Source organism: Schistocerca serialis, chromosome 8, assembly GCF_023864345.2.
Source record: "Schistocerca serialis cubense isolate TAMUIC-IGC-003099 chromosome 8, iqSchSeri2.2, whole genome shotgun sequence".
Classification (NCBI taxonomy): domain Eukaryota; kingdom Metazoa; phylum Arthropoda; class Insecta; order Orthoptera; family Acrididae; genus Schistocerca; species Schistocerca serialis.
In genome coordinates, this window is record NC_064645.1 from 154,828,744 (window position 1) to 154,851,107 (window position 22,364).

Here is a 22,364-nt window from a genome sequence, read left to right on the forward strand (position 1 = left end):
AGCGTGGAGGGTAAAAATCGTACATGGAGACCAAGAGATGAATACACTAAGCAGATTCAGAAGGATGTAGGTTGTAGTTGTTACTCGGAGATGAAGAATCTTGCACAGGAGAGAGTAACAAGGAGAGCTGCATCAAACCAGTCTCTGGACAGAAGACCACAACAACAACAACTAGTTAAGCACAGCTGAATACCCTGAGGGAAAGTTGGCTGTCAATGAACACACTCAAAATGATGTCTTTGCTTTCTACTGTTTCGCCACAGTAATGCAGTACTAAACAAATATTTTCGCCTAAATTGCACGTAGGAAGCCCCACTTGCTCTATGTCAGACGACTTAATTCCATAGACACACACGCAACATCACAGTTATATACAACAGGTGCAAATACAGAATCACAAAGTAACTGCTTAGACAGATAATCTATTTCTCTTACTGGCCTGAACTGATGTATATTACCAAGGCTGTTCGGAAAGCAAGGTCCGATCGGGCGCGAAATGGAAACCACAGTAACAATCATAAAAAGCTTTGCACACATGTGTTGGGCGGTGTCTCTAGTATATCTGTCGATCGCGTTGCGTCGCTCTTCTCAGTTCTGAGCGCACAGTGAGCACGTAAAGATGCCTAGAAAACAGTGTCTCCCGCCTGGTGGGAGATTTCGCCTGATGTTATGCAACCCACACAAAAAAACTGTAATGCATTTCCTTCTTTCTACCATTTCTCGGCCGTACTCTGCAGGTGCGATGAAGGAGTTACTGCAGCGTTTTCGATAGGAACGTTTGATCACCCACAATACAGCCTGTATTTGTCTCCCTCTGGGTATCATCTCTGCTCACATTAACCGCTGGCTATGAAGACAACATTTTGGCACAGACAACGAGCTTAGACGAGCATAGAGAATTGGCGGAAAGCACTGACGGCTGCCTTCTATGACGAGGGTATCTGAAAGTTGGTACAACGCACGACAAATGTCTAAGCCGGGGCAACGACTACGTAGAGAAGTAACTTGAAGATGTAGCTAACTGTTGAAAATAAAATTCACACATCAAATAAAAGTTTTGCGTCACCCCGGTTCCCAGAACTACTGAAGATAGACGTTGACTGTGGATATTGTATTACAGACACAGTACCTTTGACAGTTCAGAGATGTCACTAAACCCGCCCAAAGATGTAAACAACCATGCATGAGCAGCGCCTATTAGAAGGAGGGGATCCGACAGCCGATCAGTTCCACTCATTCCACCAGGAATGAGGTACACGGCTCGTGTTGTCTGTAGTTCAACCATACCTATATGGTGAATACCGCGCTTCGATCGCGTCCGCATTGTTACTTTGTGCCAGGAAGGGCTCTCAGCACTGGAAGCGTCCAGGCGTCCCATTCGTGCACATCTTATGAATGACTTCCTTCAGGATAACGACATCAGCATACAATGTGTATGCTAAGATTTTAAATAGAGGACTTAAAAACATAGCTGAAGCAGTGCTGTATGAGGAAGAAATGGGTTTTAGGAAAGGACGCTCCACAATAGATGCAGTTTTTATTCTACAGCAAATAGTAGAAAAACGGAGAGAGTATAATGTTCATTGACTCCAAAAAAGCTTTTGACAGTGTCAATAGACAGAAACTTTGGGAAATATAGACGAATCGTGGATATCCAAAACATCTAGTAAATGCCATAAAAAGTTTATATCAAGACACGAATATCATTCTAGATCTCAATGGTAAAGCAACTAATGAGATACCAACTAACAAAGGGGTATGACAAGACTGCTTCATCTCTCCAACTTTGTTCAACATCTACATTAATGAAATAATACATATATGGAAATCAGAATTTCAGAACGGCATCTACCTAGACAGGAACATCCTTTTAAATAATTTACTATATGCCGCCCCCTCCCATGAACCATGGACCTTGCCGTTGGTAGGGAGGCTTGCGTGCCTCAGCGATACAAATAGCCGTACCGTAGGTACAACCACAACGGACGGGTATTTGTTGAGAGGCCAGACAAACGTGTGGTTCCTGAAGAGGGGCAGCAGCCTTTCCAGTAGTTGCAAGGGCAACAGTCTGCATGATTGACTGATCTGGCCTTGTAACAATAACCAAAGCGGCCTTGCTGTGCTGGTACTGCGAACGGCTGAAAGCAAGGAGAAACTACGGCCGTAATTTTTCCCGAGGGCATGCAGCTTTACTGTATGATTAAATGATGATGGCGTCCTCTTGGGTAAAATATTCCGGAGGTAAAATAGTCCCCCATTCGAATCTCCGGGCGGGCACTACTCAAGAGGATGTCGTTATCAGGAGAAAGAAAACTGGCGATCTACGGATCGGAGCGTGGAATGTCAGGTCCCTTAATCGGGCAGGTAGGTTAGAAAATTTGAAAAGGGAAATGGATAGGTTAAAGTTAGATATAGTGGGAATTAGGGAAGTTCGGTGGCAGGAGGAACAAGACTTCTGGTCAGGTGACTACAGGGTTATAAACACAAAGTCAAATAGGGGTAATGCAGGAGTAGGTTTAATAATGAATATGAAAATAAGAACGCGGGTAAGCTACTACAAACAGCTTAGTGAACGCATTATTGTGGCCAAGATAGATACGAAGCCCACACCTACTACAGTAGTACAAGTTTATATGCCAACTAGCTCTGCAGATGACGAAGAAATTGAAGAAATGTATGATGAAATAAAAGAAATTATTCAGATAGTGAAGGGAGACGAAAATTTAATAGTCATGGGTGACTGGAATTCGAGTGTAGGAAAAGGGAGAGAAGGAAACGTAGTAGGTGAATATGGATTGGGGCTAAGAAATGAAAGAGGAAGCCGTCTGGTAAAATTTTGCACAGAGCACAACTTAATCATAGCTAACACTTGGTTTAAGAATCATGATACAAGGTTGTATACATGGAGGAACTCTGGAGATACTAAAAGGTATCAGATAGATTACATAATGGTAAGACAGAGATTTAGGAACCAGGTTTTAAATTGTAAGACATTTCCAGGGGCAGATGTGGACTCTGACCACAATCTATTGGTTATGACCTGTAGATTAAAACTGAAGAAACTGCAAAAAGGTGGGAATTTAAGGAGGTGGGACCTGGATAAACTGAAAGAACCAGAGGTTGTACAGAGTTTCAGGGGAGCATAAGGGAACAATTGACAGGAATGGGGGAAACAAATACAGTAGAAGAAGAATGGGCAGCTTTGAGGGATGAAGTAGTGAAGGCAGCAGAGGATCAAGTAGGTAAAAAGACGAGGGCTAGTAGAAATCCTTGGGTAACAGAAGAAATATTGAATTTAATTGATGAAAGGAGAAAATATAAAAATGCAGTAAATGAAGCAGGCAAAAAGGAAAACAAACGCCTCAAAAATGAGATCGACAGGAAGTGCAACATGGCTAAGCAGGGATGGCTAGAGGACAAATGTAAGGATGTAGAGGCTTGTCTCACTAGGGGTAAGATAGATACTGCCTACAGGAAAATTAAAGAGACCTTTGGAGATAAGAGAACCGCTTGCATAAACATCAAGAGCTCAGATGGAAACCCAGTTCTAAGCAAAGAAGGGAAAGCAGAAAGCTGGAAGGAGTATATAGAGGGTCTATACAAGGGCGATGTACTTGAGGACAATATTATGGAAATGGAAGAGGATGTAGATGAAGATGAAATGGGAGATACGATACTGTGTGAAGAGTTTGACAGAGCACTGAAAGACCTGAGTCGAAACAAGGCCCCCGGAGTAGACAACATTTCATTGGAACTACTGACGGCCTTGGGAGAGCCAGTCCTGACAAAACTCTACCATCTGGTGAGCAAGATGTATGAAACAGGCGAAATACCCTCAGACTTCAAGAAGAATATAATAATTCCAATCCAAAAGAAAGCAGGTGTTGACAGATGTGAAAATTACCAAACTATCAGTTTAATAAGTCACAGCTGCAAAATACTAACTCGAATTCTTTACAGACGAATGGAAAAACTAGTAGAAGCCGACCTCGGGGAAGATCAGTTTGGATTCCGTAGAAATACTGGAACACGTGAGGCAATACTGACCTTACGACTTATCTTAGAAGAAAGATTAAGGAAAGGCAAACCTACGTTTCTAGCATTTGTAGACTTAGAAAAAGCTTTTGACAATGTTGACTGGAATACTCTCTTTCAAATTCTAGAGGTGGCAGGGGTAAAATACAGGGAGCGAAAGGCTATTTACAATTTGTACAGAAACCAGATGGCAGTTATAAGAGTGGAGGGGCATGAAAGGGAAGCAGTGGTTGGGAAGGGAGTGAGACAGGGTTGTAGCCTTTCCCCAATGTTATTCAATCTGTATATTGAGCAAGCAGTAAAGGAAACAAAAGAAAAATTCGGAGTAGGTATTAAAATCCATGGAGAAGAAATAAAAACTTTGAGGTTCGCCGATGACATTGTAATGCTGTCAGAGACAGCAAAGGACTTGGAAGAGCAGTTGAACGGAATGGATGGTGTCTTGAAGGGAGGATATAAGATGAACATCAACAAAAGCAAAACGAGGATAATGGAATGTAGTCGAATTAAGTCGGGTGATGTTGAGGGTATTAGATTAGGAAATGAGACACTTAAAGTAGTAAAGGAGTTTTGCTATTTGGGGAGCAAAATAACTGATGATGGTCGAAGTAGAGAGGATATAAAATGTAGACTGGCAATGACAAGGAAAGCGTTTCTGAAGAAGAGAAATTTGTTAACATCGAGTATAGATTTAAGTGTCAGGAAGTCATTTCTGAAAGTATTTGTATGGAGTGTAGCCATGTATGGAAGTGAAACATGGACGGTAAATAGTTTGGACAAGAAGAGAATAGAAGCTTTCGAAATGTGGTGCTACAGAAGAATGCTGAAGATTAGATGGGTAGATCACATAACTAATGAGGAGGTACTGAATAGGATTGGGGAGAAGAGGAGTTTGTGGCACAACTTGACCAGAAGAAGGGATCGGTTGGTAGGACATGTTCTGAGGCATCAAGGGATCACCAATTTAGTATTGGAGGGCAGCGTGGAGGGTACAAATCGTAGGGGGAGACCAAGAGATGAATACACTAAGCAGATTCAGAAGGATGTAGGTTGCAGTAGGTACTGGGAGATGAAGAAGCTTGCACAGGACAGAGTAGCATGGAGAGCTGCATCAAACCAGTCTCAGGACTCAAGACCACAATAACAACAACTATATGCCGATGATGCAGTGATCCTAGCAGGTAATGAAGATGACCTTCAGAACGGAATCTACTTGATAAAACAAATAAGTGCAAAATTTAACACGGAAATTTCAAAAGAAAGTACTGAGACAATGACCTTCATGGGGAAAGAACCAATCAGAACTAAAATAGTGACAGATCAGAAGATTTTAGCGCAAGTAAAGCATTTCAATTATCTCAGATGTGGAATGACATATGGCACAGCAGAGATATTGAAATTAAGCTTAGTAAATTCAGCCGGGTATGTGGAACAATTAACAGAAGCCTAAAACCAAAACCAGGAAACACACTCAAATGAAATTTTACAAAACTGTTGCAGTTCCCACATTGTTCTATGGAAGTGAGACATGGGTGATAACCAAGAAGCAAGAAAGCCGGAGATGTGTTAAAGATTACAGAAGAGAAGACAGGATAAGAAATCAAGATATTAGAGAACTGCAATCTTTATCGTCAATGATAAAATTCGAGATTGCAGAAGAAAATGGAACGAACATCTACAAAGAATGGAGAGTGAGAGACTTCCCTTAAAGGCAACAAAATACAAGTGCCATGGGAGAAGAGACAGAGGAAGACCCCCAACAGAGATGGGTACCGTAACAGGCATTTCCTGCTTAATATCTGAAGAGAAGATGACATGAAATGCCTGGGTCTACACCCATGATGTGCTTGGAGAACCAGCGCCCTTGAAGACACTCTGTCTTTCGAAATGTTCCTTGATGGTGCGAATTTGGGGGTTATACGGTATTGGCTAGGGGTCGGTTTTCCCCTGGGTAGATAATGTTAGTGGAGGCGGCGGCAATGATGATGTAACTTTATGTTTGTATATGAAAGCATATGACTATCGCCTGAATTGGCGATGGATGGCGGTGATTGGTGCTCTCTGGTCAGGGTTATCATCCCTTCCCAGAGAGTTGATGAGTTAGTGCGGTGATGCATTTGATGATTCATAGAATTTTAATGATTTTTGTTTTATGAGGTGATAGAATGAGGGCTGTCCTAACATTGCTCTAATCTCCTCATTGCTCGAGAACCACGGAGCGTCTGCAACGATTCGGAAGGCCTTGTTTTGGATAATTTCCAACTGTTTGAGGTTGGTGTCTGCTGCCATGCTCCACGCTTCTGATGCGTAGAGCATGGCTGGCAGGATGATGGTTTTCCAAATTTTGAGTTTGGCAGGTACTGTGAGTCCCCTGCCTTTTAGGAGTGGATATAACTGATAGAGCCGGGTGGAGCCCTTGTTTCTAGCCTCTCTGATGTGGTGGGTGAATGTTAGGTTTTTATCCAGCTTTAGCCATAGGTAGGTAACTACTTCTTTCCAGGGTAGTACCTGGTCGTTGTGAGTGATGTTCACTATGGGGCGTTTGATTTTGTAGCTGAATAAGATTGTCTGGCATTTGTCTGCATTGATTTTTATTTTCCACAGATTGCACCACTTTGTCACTTTGTCTAGGTGGCGTTGTAGGCGGTAGGCTAGATAGTTGATGTTTCTGCCACTGTGGTATAATGCAGTGTCATCTGCATACAGGGAAATATTACTGCCCGGCTCCTTTGGAAGATCGTTGGTGTATAGTAGATATAGGAGGGGGCCAAGCACAGATCCCTGTGGGACACCCGCTTCTATTTGTTTTAGATCGCTGTTTGCTCCATCTACTGTAGAGCAAAATTTCCTTTCTACCAGGAATGAATGTACTATTTTAAGCAGGTGAAGTGGGCAATTCATCTTCGACAGTTTGTATAGCAGACCGCCATGCCAAACCCGGTCGAACGCTTTTTCAATGTCCAGGAAAATGACAGCTGTGCTATTACCCTGGCTCTTCTCTGTGCAGACGTGCTCCACCAGACGAATGGCTTGTTGTGCTATGCCCAGCACGAAATCCAAATTGTTCAGGGATAAGGATATTGTTGGCAGATAGGAATTGTAGCAGGGAGTTTTGGATGAGGATTTCAAGTAACTTAGACAGGTGGTTGAGCAGGGAGATAGGTCGATAGTTTTGGGGGAATATGTGATCTTTATTTGGTTTTGGGATTGAGATTACTTTAGCAACCTTCCAGGTTGGATGAAGATTTACTTAAAGCAAATATAGTGATAAGCTGTTATACCGAACTGTCTTCCGATTACCCAATACACGTCGACGTAAACTGGCCCAGATTAACGTGTTACTACGCCCTAAGTTCAAATATAACAGGAACCAACATCACAGAGCCTGGGTACTACATTAGAACTGAAAACATTAGAACTGATTACCGAACTTAAAGAGTGGGGCGAAACATTGGACTGCGAGAAAATTCTGCGTTACGATGTAAAATTTAATATAGTATTTGGATTTATTGTTATTGTTTGAAATATATGGTTGAGTTTCAACATACCTCACTGCCATTTACGTTTACATGAAGTCTCAAACGCAATGTTTGGGCCTCGTGAACACTTCACAAAAATTGAAAATACCCAAGAACGTTGACAGACTGCATCATTGTGTTGCATCCACATGTTGCCGAGATTGTTTAGAGTACTCTGCAGAAATTTTCGTGGGAAGTCCTTACATGTCCTCCATAAAGTCCCGATCCCTCCCCATGCGATTTCCATATTTTCTTGAGCCCTGAAGAAACACATTCGTGGCCGTCGATTTGCATTGAACGAAGTGATTCACGCCTTGATAGAGTCAAGGTTCCTAGGGCAGAGGTAAAAGCAGACATGCTTCCATGAAGGCATTAATACACTACTGGCCATTAAAATAGCTACACCACGAAGATAACGTGCTACAGACGCGAAATTTAGCCGTCAGGAAGAAGATGCTGTGGTACGCAAATGATTAGCTTTTCAGAGCATTCACACAAGGTTGGCGCCGGTGGCGACACCTACAACGTGCTGACATGAGGAAAGTTTCCAACCGATTTCCCATACTCAATTAGCACTTGACCGGCGTTGCCTGGTCAAACGTTGTTGCGATACCTCGTGTAAGGCGAAGTGCTTACCATCACGTTTCCGACTTTGATAAAGGTCGGATTGTAGCCTATCGCGGTTGCGGTTCATCATATCGCGACATTGCTACTCGCGTTGGTCGAGATCCAATGACTGTTAGCAGAATATGGAATCGGTAGGTTCAGGAGAGTAAAACGGAACGTCGTGCTGGGTCCCTGAGTCAACAGATGGGGACGTTTGCAAGACAACAACCATCTGCACCAACAGTTCGATGACGTTTGCAGCAGCATGGACTAACAGCTCGGAGACCATGGCTGCGGTTACCCTTGACGCTGCATCACAGGCAGGAGCGCCTGCGATGGTGTACTCAACGACGAACCTGGGTGCACGAATGGCAAAACGTCATTTTTTCGGATGAATCCAGGTTCTGTTTACAGCATCATGATGTTCGCATCTGTGTTTGCCGACATCGCGGTGAACGCACATTGGAAGCGTGTATTCGTCATCGCCATAGTGGCGTATCACCCGGCGTGAAGGTATGGGGTGCCATTGGTTACACGTATCAGTCACCTCTTGTTCGCATTGACGGCACTTTGAACAGTGGACGTTACATATCAGATGTGTTACGACCCGTGGCTCTACCCTTCTTTCGATCCCTGCGAAACCCTAGATTTCAGCAGGATAATGCACGACCGCATGTTGCAGGTCCTGTACGGCCCTTTCTGGATACAGAAAATGATCGACTGCTGCCATGGCCAGCACATTCTCCAGATCCCTCACCAAGTGAAAACGTCTGGTCAATGGTGGCTGAGCAACTGGCTCGTCACAATACGCCAGTCACTACTCCTGACGTACTGTGGTATCCTGTTGAAGCTGCATGGGCAGTTGTACCTGTACACGCCATCCAAGCTCTGTTTGACTCAATGCCCAGGCGTATCAAGGACGTTGCTACGGCCAGAGGTGGTTGTTCTGGGTGCTGATTTCTCAGGATCTATGCACTCAAATTGCGTGAAAATGTAATCACATGTCACTTCTAGTATAATATATTTGTTCAATGAATACCCGTTCATCATCTGCATTTCTTTGTGGTGTAGTAATTTTAATGGCCAGTAGTGTAAATGCATACCTCGCAAGGTTGCCAACTTAGTTTTAATGGCGAATTTATTGATGCTTAATGCAGGGTTTCCTTCTCAGCAGCATCGAAAGCTCTTTTATTAATCTGTTACTGTCTCAATTACGGCTGTGGAGTTTATTAATCTGTGACGAATTACATATACCTGGTGAAAATCTGTTTTGAGCAGGACCTTTTATTTCGAAAGCCAGATTAATATTCATCCAACAGTCAAGAGTATATGGTGTTCAGTTAGCTTTATTTTTACGAGGTGACAGTTGCTGTTTAATGGATACCCCCGGTACTTAGTCTCGTCGGCTTTCCTGCCCCCACCCCACATCCGGTGACCTCCATACACCTGCCGCTCCCCTGTATGACACAGTTTGTCGGCGCCTACACTGGGTGTGAGCTGGCGCTCTGTGTATTCGCCGCAGGGCTTCCGCGCTCGCTCCGGCCGTGAGAGCTGGAGCAGTGTGGTCCTCCCCTCCTTCCAGTAATACCCAGCGAGCAGTTTCGCCATCGACCCTCGGCGCGGTGATTAATTAAGGAGCGTGCAGACCTTCCGGGCAACGGGGCGCGGGTGAATAATTAACGAAAATCCGCCCCCGGGGCTCCACAGTACTCGGCGATTACGCCCGCGCACGTCCCTGGTTGGACTCTACGTATTTGCACTTGTTTGCCGGCACGTGAGAACGTGCGGTGGAATTTTCAGGACTACCTCTCGTTCCCTGTTTCGTTGCTATGGTGCAGCCGGTGGATTCGACTGATCTACATCAGCATCTACATCTATACTCCGCAAGCCACCTGACGGTGTGTGGCGTAGGGTAACTTCAGTATCTCGATCAGTTCTCCCTCCTATTCCAGTCTCGTATTGTTCGTGGAAAGAAAGATAGTCGGTATGCCTCTGTGTGGGCTCTAATCTCTCAGATTTTATCCTCATGGTCTCTTCGCGAGATATACGTAGGAGGGAGCATACAATGCTTGACTCCTCTGTGGAGGCATGTTCTCGAAACTTCAACAAAAGCCCGTAGGTATGCCTCTGTGTGGGCTCTAATCTCTCAGATTTTATCCTCATGGTCTCTTCGCGAGATATACGTAGGAGGGAGCATACAATGCTTGACTCCTCGGTGAAGGTATGTTCTCGAAACTTCAACAAAAGCCCGTACCGAGCTACTGAGAGTCTCTCTTGCAGAGTCTTCCCCTGGAATCTATCTATCATCTCAGTTACGCTTTCGCGATTGCTAAATGATCCTGTAACGAAGCGCGCTGCTCTCCGTTGGATCTTCTTTATCTCTTCTATCAACCCTGTCTGGTACGGATCCCATACCGGTGAGCAGTATTCAAGCAGTGGGCGAACAAGTATACTGTAACCTCCGGACTGCATTTCCCTAGCATTCTTCAAATGAATCTTAGTCTGGCATGTGCTTTGCCGACGACTAATTTTATATGGTCATTCCATTTTAAATCACTCCTAATGCCTACTCCCAGATAGTTTATGGAATTAACTGCTTCCAGTTGCTGACATGCTATATTGTAGCTAAATGATAAAGGGTCTATCTTTCTATGTATTCGCAGCGCATTACACTTGTCTACATTGAGATTCAATTGTCATTCCCTGCACCATGCGTCAGTTCGCTGCAGATCCTCCTGCATTTCAGTACAATTTTCCATTGTTACAAACTCTCGATATACTACAGCATCATCCGCAAAAAGCCTCAGTGGACTTCCGATGTTATCCACAAGGGCATTTATATATACTGTGAATAACAATGGTCCTACGACACTCCCTTGAGGCACACCTGAAATCACTCTTACTTCGGGAGACTTCTCTCCATTGAGAATGACATGCAGTGTTCTGTTATCTAGGAACTCTTCAATCCAATTACACAGTTGGTCTGATAGTCCATATGCTCTTACTTTGTTCATTAAACGACTGTGGGGAACTGTATCAAACGGCTTGTGCAAGTCAAGAAACACGGCATCTACCTGGGAACTCGTGTCTATGGCCCTCTGAGTCTCGTGGACGAATAGCGCGAGCTGGGTTTCACAAGATCGTCTTTTCCGAAACCCATGCTGATTCCTACAGAGTAGATGTGACAAGCGAAGACCCTACACGAACATCATTCAAGCATGTTGTCTGAAGCATGCGCATGTAAGTCAAGTCCTACGATACTTGCAGTATAAGAGGTAATCATCAAGTGTTATTTAACACCTCAAAAATAGAGTAACGTAATTAATTTTTTGTCTCTGTTCAGATACACGTCTGCAATCTTTGCACACGCTGAAGTCCCGGGCCTGAGTGAAGTAGGTCGTCTCTAGAGAAGCCAGAATGAAACGGAGGAGGAGGAGGAGGAGATTAGTGTTTAACGTCCCGTCGACAACGAGGTCATTAGAGACGGAGCGCAAGCTCGGGTGAGGAAAGGATGGGGAAGGAAATCGGCCGTGCCCTTTCACAGGAACCATCCCGGCATTTGCCTGAAGCGATTTAGGGAAATCACCAGAATGAAACGGTGCAGGTAAGTTATGGACTACCGTACTCCAGTTAGTATTCTGCATTTACTGCGGAACAACACTGCGACAAACCATGCTGATTGGTGAAAGTGTATTATAACAATGTAAAGTCATGTGACAGTTTATAAATTTCTTGTGGTTGGGGTCCACACTCAAATAAAATTTCGTAAGAGATGGTGATATGGCGCGCGCCGCTGTCCTGTGATCTTGTTTAGAGCGCGCGCTATAATCCATTATAGTTTGCTGTTCTGGTGCGGGTGGCGCTCCGGTGGTGATTTGCTGTTACGTCGCTGGCGTGTGTTTGCGGTGGCCGGCGGAAAGAGAGATGGTAGTCGGTGAAGTTCGCTCTGCCTGATCTGCTGGTGACTAGCGTTAAGGTTGTTGTACCTCGCAATATGAGCAGAGTGGTCTGGGGCGGAGGCGACCCGCTAGCCATGCGGTGGTGATTAATTGGTGTACTTGTTCTGCCTGCCTGTCTGATGTGGAGGTCCGGTGGGGTCCTGTGATACTCTGGCCCGGTGACAACTAGTTGCTGAATTTTGGAGTCGTCTGCCAGGTTAGGGTGTGGGCTCGGTTGGCTCGTCAGATTTTCCGCTGGAAGCTCCAGCAGCGGTTTCTGAACTTCATTCTGATGCGGGACGGCGTTGTTGGAAGTTTGGCTGTGTGTGTGTGTGTGTGTGTGTGTGGCACGTTACGAAATTTGTTGGTACTAATTTGTTTCCTCAACTGGAGCATCTTTTGGTTATCCCGCTGAGTGGGTCGTTGCCCACCCGGTTTGCTCAGCGTTACCTTTGGTGGTGCCTGTTTGTTCCTTTTTGAAGGAATTCACGGAGTTGTGTTCATGTCTGGTATATTTGGCATTTGATGTGTTAGGTAAAGTCTGCCCAAGAAAGGCGGTTTTGGACAGTATATGCATAGTGAATTACTGCTGCTTGGTATATGTGGTCTTCTGAGACCTGAACAACACGATATCGTCAATTTGGTTTGTGTAACAGCATTTGCCGGCCGGAGTGGCCGTGCGGTTCTAGGCGCTGCAGTCTGGAACCGAGCGACCGCTACCGTAGCAGGTTCGAATCCTGCCTCGGGCATGGATGTGTGTGAAGTCCTTAGGTTAGTTAGGTTTAATTAGTTCTAAGTTCTAGGCGACTGATGACCTCAGAAGTTAAGTCGCATAGTGCTCAGAGCCATTTGAACCATTTCTTGTAACAGCATTTAGTGGTATGTTCTGTATTTTTATCTCACTGTGTTATTATTAACTTGGTGGAATAGTCGCATCTGCTGTCGTTAAGGCACTTCTAAGACTGTGGTTTGACTATTCATCTGCGCTTGGCTTTTATTGTTTTGTTTTAAGAAGCGAGAATTGTTTATTAAGATTTGTGTGTGTTGGCTTCCGGCACTTGTTAAGAGCGCCCGAGTTAACGACGCCGTGGTTATGATGTGCTGTCGGGATGTTATATTGTTATTTGATTTTTTAATTTTATCTTGTGTTGATACTATCTGTCGCGTGTTACAGAACATATCCTAGGTGCGTAAGTGGTGGGCAGCTGTGGGAGGCATGTCGGGGAGCTCTCAGCGGTTTATTTCGGGGACCGGTTTTGGTGGGAAGGCTCCGAAGTGTTGAGAGCTCGCTCGCCTGTGATTGCGTTGGGAGTTGCCCTCGCCCTTTGGTTGCATTAAATTATTATTTTGTTATTATATTTATTGGTTGTGCGTTGCACTTCTTTGATTTCATGGTGCCAAGTGCCATTATCTTTCTCTAGGTTTTTTTATATAAATGATTTTAAATTTTATTGCCAAGTTAACTTATTATTGGATTTTGTTTCTTGGGTAAACTCTAAAAGCACTATTGTAAAAGATTCTTTGATTTTATGGTGGCAAGCCGCCGTCATTGTTTCTTAAAGCTGATTCTTTTAACCATTTATTAAGTTCTGAAAGTTGAAACACGTATGTAACATAGCAGCGATGGCGAGGCATTGTAGCATCTGTGACCAGAGAGTATGCGCTTGACCGCGCGAGTGTTGCGAGCGGTTCTCTGTCAGTAGTAGTCGTTGCGAGTCTGTCAGTAGCAGTCGTTGCGAATCGGTCAGTCAGTCGTTGCGAGTCTGTCAGTAGCAGTCGTTGCGAGTCGGTCAGTCAGTCGTTGCGAGTCTGTAGCTCTGTCTAGTTGAGAGCAGTACTCAGTCTGTAGTCGTCATGCAGAGCGGTCGGTCAGTAGTAGCAGCCCAGTGCGGTTGTGTGATGTAGGCGGTCGGCAACACTGGTCAAGATGAGGAATAAGGTATACTGTTAATTAATATAATCATTAGATAATGAAAAATTTTATTTATTGTAATTATTCTCCAACAAGTCTCCCAATAATAATTTTTTATTTCAAAAGCATTTTCTCAAAAATTTAATTTTTTATTGAACTCAAGATTTCGTTGCACTTCCCATTTCATTCCACTTCTTTTGAAGAAAAATTCCAGTAAAATCACAAAAAAAGAGAATATTATTATTTGCAATGCAGTTCCTCCAAGCGGTGCGCAACAACAACAGCAGATATGTGACATTGATTTATTCTGAGGTAAGACTTTAATTCTGATTGTTTTACACAGGGCCAAAGACCGATATTTCGGTTTAATTGAATTTTCTTGTCACTGAATGGACTTTAATTTTTTGAAGGATTTATATTTGAGTCAGATTGCGTATTTCACATTTTTGTTGCCATTGTCAGTACATTTCATTGTGGGCAGGTTACGCTTAGAGCAATGTCCATTAGCATTCATAATTAAATATTGTTCATTACTTCTAAATTTTTGTGGGGAGGTTACACTTGGCTCCCATTTGTATTAAGTATTGCTTTATTTTCTTTTTAAATTTTCGGTGGGGAGGTTACACTTGGCGACACCCAGTCCAGGATCGAATTTCGTTGAGAGTCTTTTGAGCAACAGTCAGATATCTGCTCTTGTTTGCTTAGATATAATTAGGATTTGGCGCAACGCTTTTATTAACTTGTGACTTTCTTTTTACAGGTCAACGGCAATTCTTTGCTCTATTGTATTTGTGTGTTGCCTTTGCATTTGTGCTTATTTGTTTTTGAATAATTGTGACTATTGTAAAAATGCCGCGAAAGACTGTGAATAGTGTATCGCGAGGTATTTTGAATGAAATTACCGACTTAAACAGCGTGACCGATAGTAATTATGACACGCAGTGTGATGATGACAATCCTGCGTTCACTAACAATCAGTGCATTCCAACTACTAATGATGACTTTCACCTTAATGATGAACAAACGAACTCAATTGTCTCGTCTGTTAACTTGACGACAATTGATGACGCAGAATGCTCTATAGTAATGAGCGCTGCCGAGCCTAACACACCCGGTTTGAAAAATTCTCGTGAAAGTGGTCAGTGTACCGAAAATACGACGGACTCGAGTGAGAAACCTTTTTGTAAATTACAGAATGACCAAATGGTCACGCAAAACAAGACAATTCCAGATCCACCACTAAACAGCACAGAGAGTATAAACGCTAATTTTGGCCTTGATCGATTTTTGGCACTAGTGTTGCAACTAATTAACCAAATGATAGAAAAGCAAGACAACAGTCGTAAAGAGTTACAACAACTATTTAGTGAACGGAACAAGAAACTAGACAAACTTATTGAACGGACCGGACAACAGAGTGAAAGTTTCGACAACCATTACAAACAACTTAGCGAAACAATTGATGAAAGTTTCAAACTGACGAACGAAAAACAAGACGACCTTAAAGAACAGAACAAACAAGTTAGTGAGCAGATTACAGCTGTTACCGTGCAATGTCGGGACAATAAAGTACATTTACGTGAGGATACTGAGGCTTGTGCTAAAAACAGTAATAAAGAAGTTGGCACTGTTGCACAGGAATTAAGTAGCACACGTGTAGGCACAACAGAATCACATAAAGACGAGATTATTGGAGTCACCGAACAATGTTCAGCGAACGAAACACAGGTACACGAAATTAATGCAATCACTGAACAATGCCCTAAAAACGCAGTACAGATTTGCGACGAAGTTAATTTAGAGTCAGTGGAAGTTTCACACACTGCGAATACGGAAGTCAATTATAAGAGTGAACGACAGAACAACCAAAATGTCGAAAGTGTTACAGTAACAGAGTTGAAAACTATTTCAGTCACCAATACGTCACAGAATCCGCCACGTTGCGAGCATTTGCCTGACTCACGCAGCGTGTATAATGTGAGCAATTTACAGCAACTACGCGACGTAAAATCCGAAAAGCCACGCGACTTAAAATCTGAAAAGCTACGCAACTTGAAATCCGAAATGACACAGACGAACAGATTTACACACAAACCTGAACGTGTTATTAAACTGAGTGACGAGAACGTAGATTTCGAGCAATTTGAATTTGTAAGAAAATGTAAGGAATTTAATAATGGCAGAGCACAGATACACGATTTGCACTGTATACGACAATTTATTTTTGTACATTCACCGCTATTACCTGTAATGCAAAAGCTAGTTTTGAACCAGATGCGACAATTTATTTTTGCATTTTTATCAGCATTGCCTATAATGCAGAAATTAGAATTAGCAAGAATTCAGCGATTTGCTTTTGGAATTTTACCGCTATTGCGTGCAACGCAAAGGCTAAAATTTAGTTGCAGTGCGTAATAAACCTCAGGGGATTCATTACGCTTTAATGAATATGTGCCGTAGCGAGCATAGGGCCCCGAGCTGTAGTAGTGCTGTTTCATCTTTAGTTTTCTGCACTGCTGCCTTCTCTTCTACTATCCTTTATATCTATCAAAACTGCTCTTTAACTATTGCTCTACGTAGTATTAAGAAACGAGTAATGAAAACCGGATATGACAAATCTTTACCGAATGTGACAATTTTCATTAGGCACTCCAGAATCACGAGAACTTAAATAACAGTTAAAAATCGTAATCATCAGTATGTGTAAAATTAACAGCAAACGCATTTTTTTGTAACAATAGACGTTTTTCACCACAACAGCATGAAAGTCAGCCGCTTAGTATACGTAACCAACAATGCAGTCTACAAGGTCAACCAAACTTTAATGTTTCGCCGCGTGCACGTATAGTCCCAGCTCTAACAAATAGTAACGCACGGCAGCAAAGAAATAACTACGTACAGACAACACACTATTTCAACTCGTATCGCAATGCGCCGTATAGGAATTACTATCAGGACAGACGTAAAAAGAATGATGAGCACAATTCGCAGCGTACATTTAATAACAGTCGATCTTTTCAGCAGCAAGAACATCAACAAGAACATATTATCATGAATGAAACAGACAATAGGTGTCATCCATAGCGTAACACGTCAGTAAGAAATAACAGAACAGTTCGTATAGTGGATATGCCACAACATTCTCCCGTAAATAATAACACGTACGATAGATTTTAACCAGATACAGCACAGATTGCATATTACAGTAACGCAAACATTACTTTTGACACGCAGAATTTTGCTCACGAGAATGTTATTTGAAACATGCTTTGTTGAATGCACCACTATTATCGCACCCAGATCTTACTAGAAATTTTTCCATTGCCACCGACAGTTCCAACACCGCCTTAGGCGTACATATTTTCCAGGAAATTGAAGAAGATGGTTCTATAGTAATTAAAAACATCGCATTTGCAAGTCGCATTTTGTCACCTGCTGAACGAAATTACTCCGTTACAGAACTTGAAACATTATGTGTTGTATGGGCTTTTACGAGATTTAGGCACTTTCTTTATGGCAGACATACCACAGTTTACACAGATCACAGAGCGATACAATTTTTACTTTCAGCCAAATTTACTCACGATAGATTAAGTAGATGGAAACTGTATTTACAGGAATTTAATTTTACGATTGTTCACATTCCCGGTACACAAAATGTTATAGCAGACGCACTATCGCGTTCTCTCGGCAACAATCAGCAAGACGTAGCAACCAACTTCTGCAAAACAAATTTCAGTGTCATGTACATTCAGCAAGTTGCATTTGAAAACTTTATTTCATCGTCATTACAGGACATAGCAAAGGAGCAAAATAAAGACAATGTGTGGAAAGAAATTAAACACCTTTGGCTAGATAAGAAAAATGTTACGATTAGGAACCACTACACTGTACGCAATGACATTCTGTTTCGCCGCTCTCATCCTGACAGCAACAATTGGTTATTATGCATTCCTGACGAACTGGTTAACAAATTAATCTGGTACACTCATTTAAGTTACGCACATTACGGAGCAAGAAAATGTTTTCTTATACTGAGACAGAACTGTTATTTTACCAACATGGAAAAACGTATACGACGAGTTTTAGCGTTTTGTAAAATTTGCCAGAAAGCTAAATCAGACACCACTTCACATATTCCTCCGTTATATCACATTATACCTGTTAAATTAAGACACATGGCCGCAGTAGATATTTTTGGTCCGATTCCCAGAACTAACAGAGGTTTTTGCTACATATTTGTCGCTGTTGAGCTCACTTCAAAATTTGTTACTTTCACTCCATTACGCAAAGCTACTGCTAAAACTGTTTCGAAAGCATTTGTAAAACATTTTCTATCTCAGGTAGGGCATGTAATGAAAGTAATTTCTGACAATGGATCTCAATTTCGTAGTAGCGTATGGACACGCATGTTACGAGCTAGAAACATTTCTCCGATCTATATATCCAAGTACCACGCTTCTTCGAACCCCTGTGAAAGATTAATGAAGGAAATTGGTAAACTGTGTAGAATATACTGCCACAAAAGACATATTGATTGGGATACACACATACTCTCATTCCAAGATGTAATTAATTCCATTCCAAATGAATCCACTATGCTATCTCCGTCTGTTACACTGAAAAACGTTGAACCACCGAACAAAATTAAAGAATTAATAGAATTTCCCAAAAGTCGTCGCCTACGACACCACGAAATAATTGACATTGCGCGGAAGAACATCAAACGTGCCGCAGAGCGCCGGAGAAGACAGCAAAAACAGGTTTGTAAACGCCGAGACTTTCACGTTGGACAGAAAATATTAGTGCGTACACACTATTTATCCAGCAAATTAAAAGGTAAGTGCAGTAAATTTGAACTTCTATACGCAGGTCCATATCGGATTCGCAGCATCCCTCACCCCAATGTTGTACACGTCGAAACTTTGAGAACCAGAAAATCGAAAGGCAATCACCATATATCAAACATTAAACCGTTTATTGAGTGAAACCACTGTATGATTCAACACACTATGATGCCATTTACTAAAGCAATTATATTTATGTGACTACTTATTGATGATTATCGTATTTTTTCTTGGCAAGTGCCCGGCAAGGTAAGGTTAGCAGGTCGCTCTTCTTGTCGTTACACATCAGACCGTGCATATTTTTCCAGATGAATTTACACATTTACGACTATTTCAGCAGTTATATTTATGTGACTACTTATTGATGATTATCGTATTTTTTCTTGGCAAGTGCCCGGCAAGGTAAGGTTAGCAGGTCGCTCTTCTTGTCGTTACACATCAGACCGTGCATATTTTTCCAGATGAATTTACACATTTACGACTATTTCTGCAATTATATTTATGTGACTACTTATTGATGATTATCGTATTTTTTCTTGGCAAGTGCCCGGCAAGGTAAGGTTAGCAGGTCGCTCTTCTTGTCGTTACACATCAGACCGTGCACATTTTCCATTTTTTTGTATATGACTGTACTCCAGTTTTGTTTGTATGCACTATGAAATAGTTAAGATATAACACACACCAGTCGACTTTGACATTTTTTTGTTGCCATATGACACCTCAAGATCGTGAATGTTTAACATTTTTTTTTGCTACTGCATTGTATTATTCTGTGTACATTTTTGCATCTGAACACTGTCAACGTCTTTAACCTATTACGTTTTCTGTCATGTTATGCTGTATGGTTAATTGTGTCACCATAAACCAGTCATTATTTAGTGGGTATATGATTTAAATGCAAGACATTAATCTCTGTTCATCAATTTCAGAAAGAAATGATGCGTGTAAGAAATAAATTCAACAGAAATGGGAATTTCACATACGGAATAAACGAAAGAAGATGCAATAACTTTATGAGGAAGAGTAAATGGATCAGGATTAACAGGCATTAACAAGAATATACTATACTCATCGAAGAATAGCAGTCTTAACTAATTTTTTCTTTCAGAATACGGGGTGATTGATGCAGGCTGTCAGACTGAACTACACATCTTAGTTTTAGTGATGAAATATGCTAGAGATAAGGAATAGTTATGAAATGAGTAATGAAGTGATTTTTTGCAGATGATAATGAATACTGATGAATAATGATGAAGGAAATGGTATTATGAATAATGAAGTTTTTCTTTACAGGTGATGATAATGGTGAAGTTATGATGATATGGATAATGAAGTTTTTTTTTTACAGATGAGGATAATGTTGAAGTAATGTATTTATGCTACGTAGTTATTTAAGTATTTGTTGCAGTTTGCTTTGACAGCAGGTGTTACATTGCATAGTAGGATGACTGAAAGTTTTGGAAAGGACAGCTATGGAACACATTTTTATACACACTTCACTGCCTGTTAATTCGAAGTTCACTACTTTTCAGCATAGTGTGCGTTTCTTCTTTCAGGTCAATAATCCGTTTTTGTATTTTTTTCCAGGAGAAGTTTTTCATGACACTTACTAAACCTGTTACTTATTATACCTGTTCTAGTACTTGCATTTTTATTTTTTACCCATTTGTGTTTATCACTTCTAAATGTGATCACATGTACTGCCTTGTTACATAATCTTGCTACAGCTGACTCATGACGAATGACGTTACCTATCCTCATTTGTTGCAATAGGTCAAAAGCAAATAGTGTTATGTTTCAGCAATTAATTATCGATCCCAACGCAATGCATTGCTAACAAAAAAAAAAAAAAAAAAAAAAAAATATAAAATGTATTAACAGTCCCAAATAGTGATACCAGTTTGAGAAAATTCTGAATAATACTGATTAGCTCTGAATAGTACGTCACTTGAGTAATGACCTCTTAATGAGACTATATTCAAAATAATGCTTTGTCACTAGCTAATAACTGCCACTGTCTATTATAATGATACTACGTATAATGCCTGTGATTATTAATGATTTGCCTGTAATTAACTGATTTTAATAATGACTTTGTAATGGTCTGAATACTACTGAAGGAGGAACACTGTTTATTGTAATGTTACCACTTATAATGCTTGTGATTACTAATGATTTGACTGTAATTAACTGATTTTAATAATGACTTTGTAATGGTCTGAATACTACTGAAGGAGGAACACTGTTTATTGTAATGTTACCACTTATAATGCTTGTGATTACTAATGATTTGACTGTAATTAACTGATTTTAATAATGCCTTTGTAATGATCTGAATACTACTGAATGAGGAACACTGTTTATTGTAATGAGTACTTGTAATGCCCATGATTATTAATGCTATGACTGTAATTAACTGATTTTTAATAATGACTTCGTAATAATCTGAATAATACTGAATGATGATTTTATTCAATACTTGCTGGCCACTGAGTGCCAATAATTAATGTCACTCCACGAATTGTTATTAATTATGCCATTGATTAGCTCTTGTTTCCAATGTTGATACTTTGTAATTTGAAATGAATGTGACTGTTTAATAATGCTTTGTAATTAGGAGAAGGCTAATAATTCTTAATATATTGGAATTTCAAATGATTAATTAACGATGCCATACTTTGTTGTTGGAAATGAATGTGACTGTTTCATAATGCTTTGTAATTAGGAAAAGACTAATGATTCTTAATAGATTGGAATGACACATAATTAATTAACTATGGTACTGTTTAATAATGCTTTGTAATTAATTAAGGCTACAAATGATTAATTAATTAACTGTAATTAGACAAATGATTAATTAACGACAAATGATTAATTGACTGTAATTATACAAATGATTAATTAACTGTAATTAGACAAATGATTAATTAATGACAAATGATTAATTAACTGTAATTAGGAAAAGGCTAATGATTCTTAATTACACTCTGTAACTGGAAAAGAATGCGATTATTTAATAATGCTTTGTAACTAGGAAAAGAAGATTACTGATTCTATGTACAACAATTAATGAACATTTTTCTGTAATACTACATACTTGGTACAGAAATGTTCAATAACTGGGCTATGAATGCCACAAACTACTAATTAAGTCTGTAATTGTCAATATTATGTGACTTAATGTCCTTCACCTTATGAGCTAACTACCCTGAATTACTGCAATGTCCATTTGTCCTGTTTATCCTAGTGATCATGGAGCACTATCTTTGGTTTTGCACTAATTCTACGTTGGTGTGCCTTGTAAGAGTGTGGTGTTGACACGACATGCTGTCCACCACCGTGAGCAATGAAGACGTTATTATGGTCCCACTGTTTGGTGTACCTAATGTACTGCCAAAATGAAAACATGGAACATTACTACGACAGTTCAGTGTCTTTGCTACACTGATAAATTCTGATGGGAAAAGATCTTCAAGTTGTGTCACTTGGTGTTGTACTTCTGTGGAAA

General features: G+C 41.0%; 1 protein-coding gene across 1 annotated transcript in view; it reads right to left on the reverse strand.

The window, feature by feature from the left end:
* The window catches only part of LOC126416896 (uncharacterized), a 306,208-nt gene that overhangs the window by 74,225 nt on the left and 209,619 nt on the right, over positions 1-22,364 (reverse strand). The gene's annotated exons all lie outside the window — the stretch shown is intronic.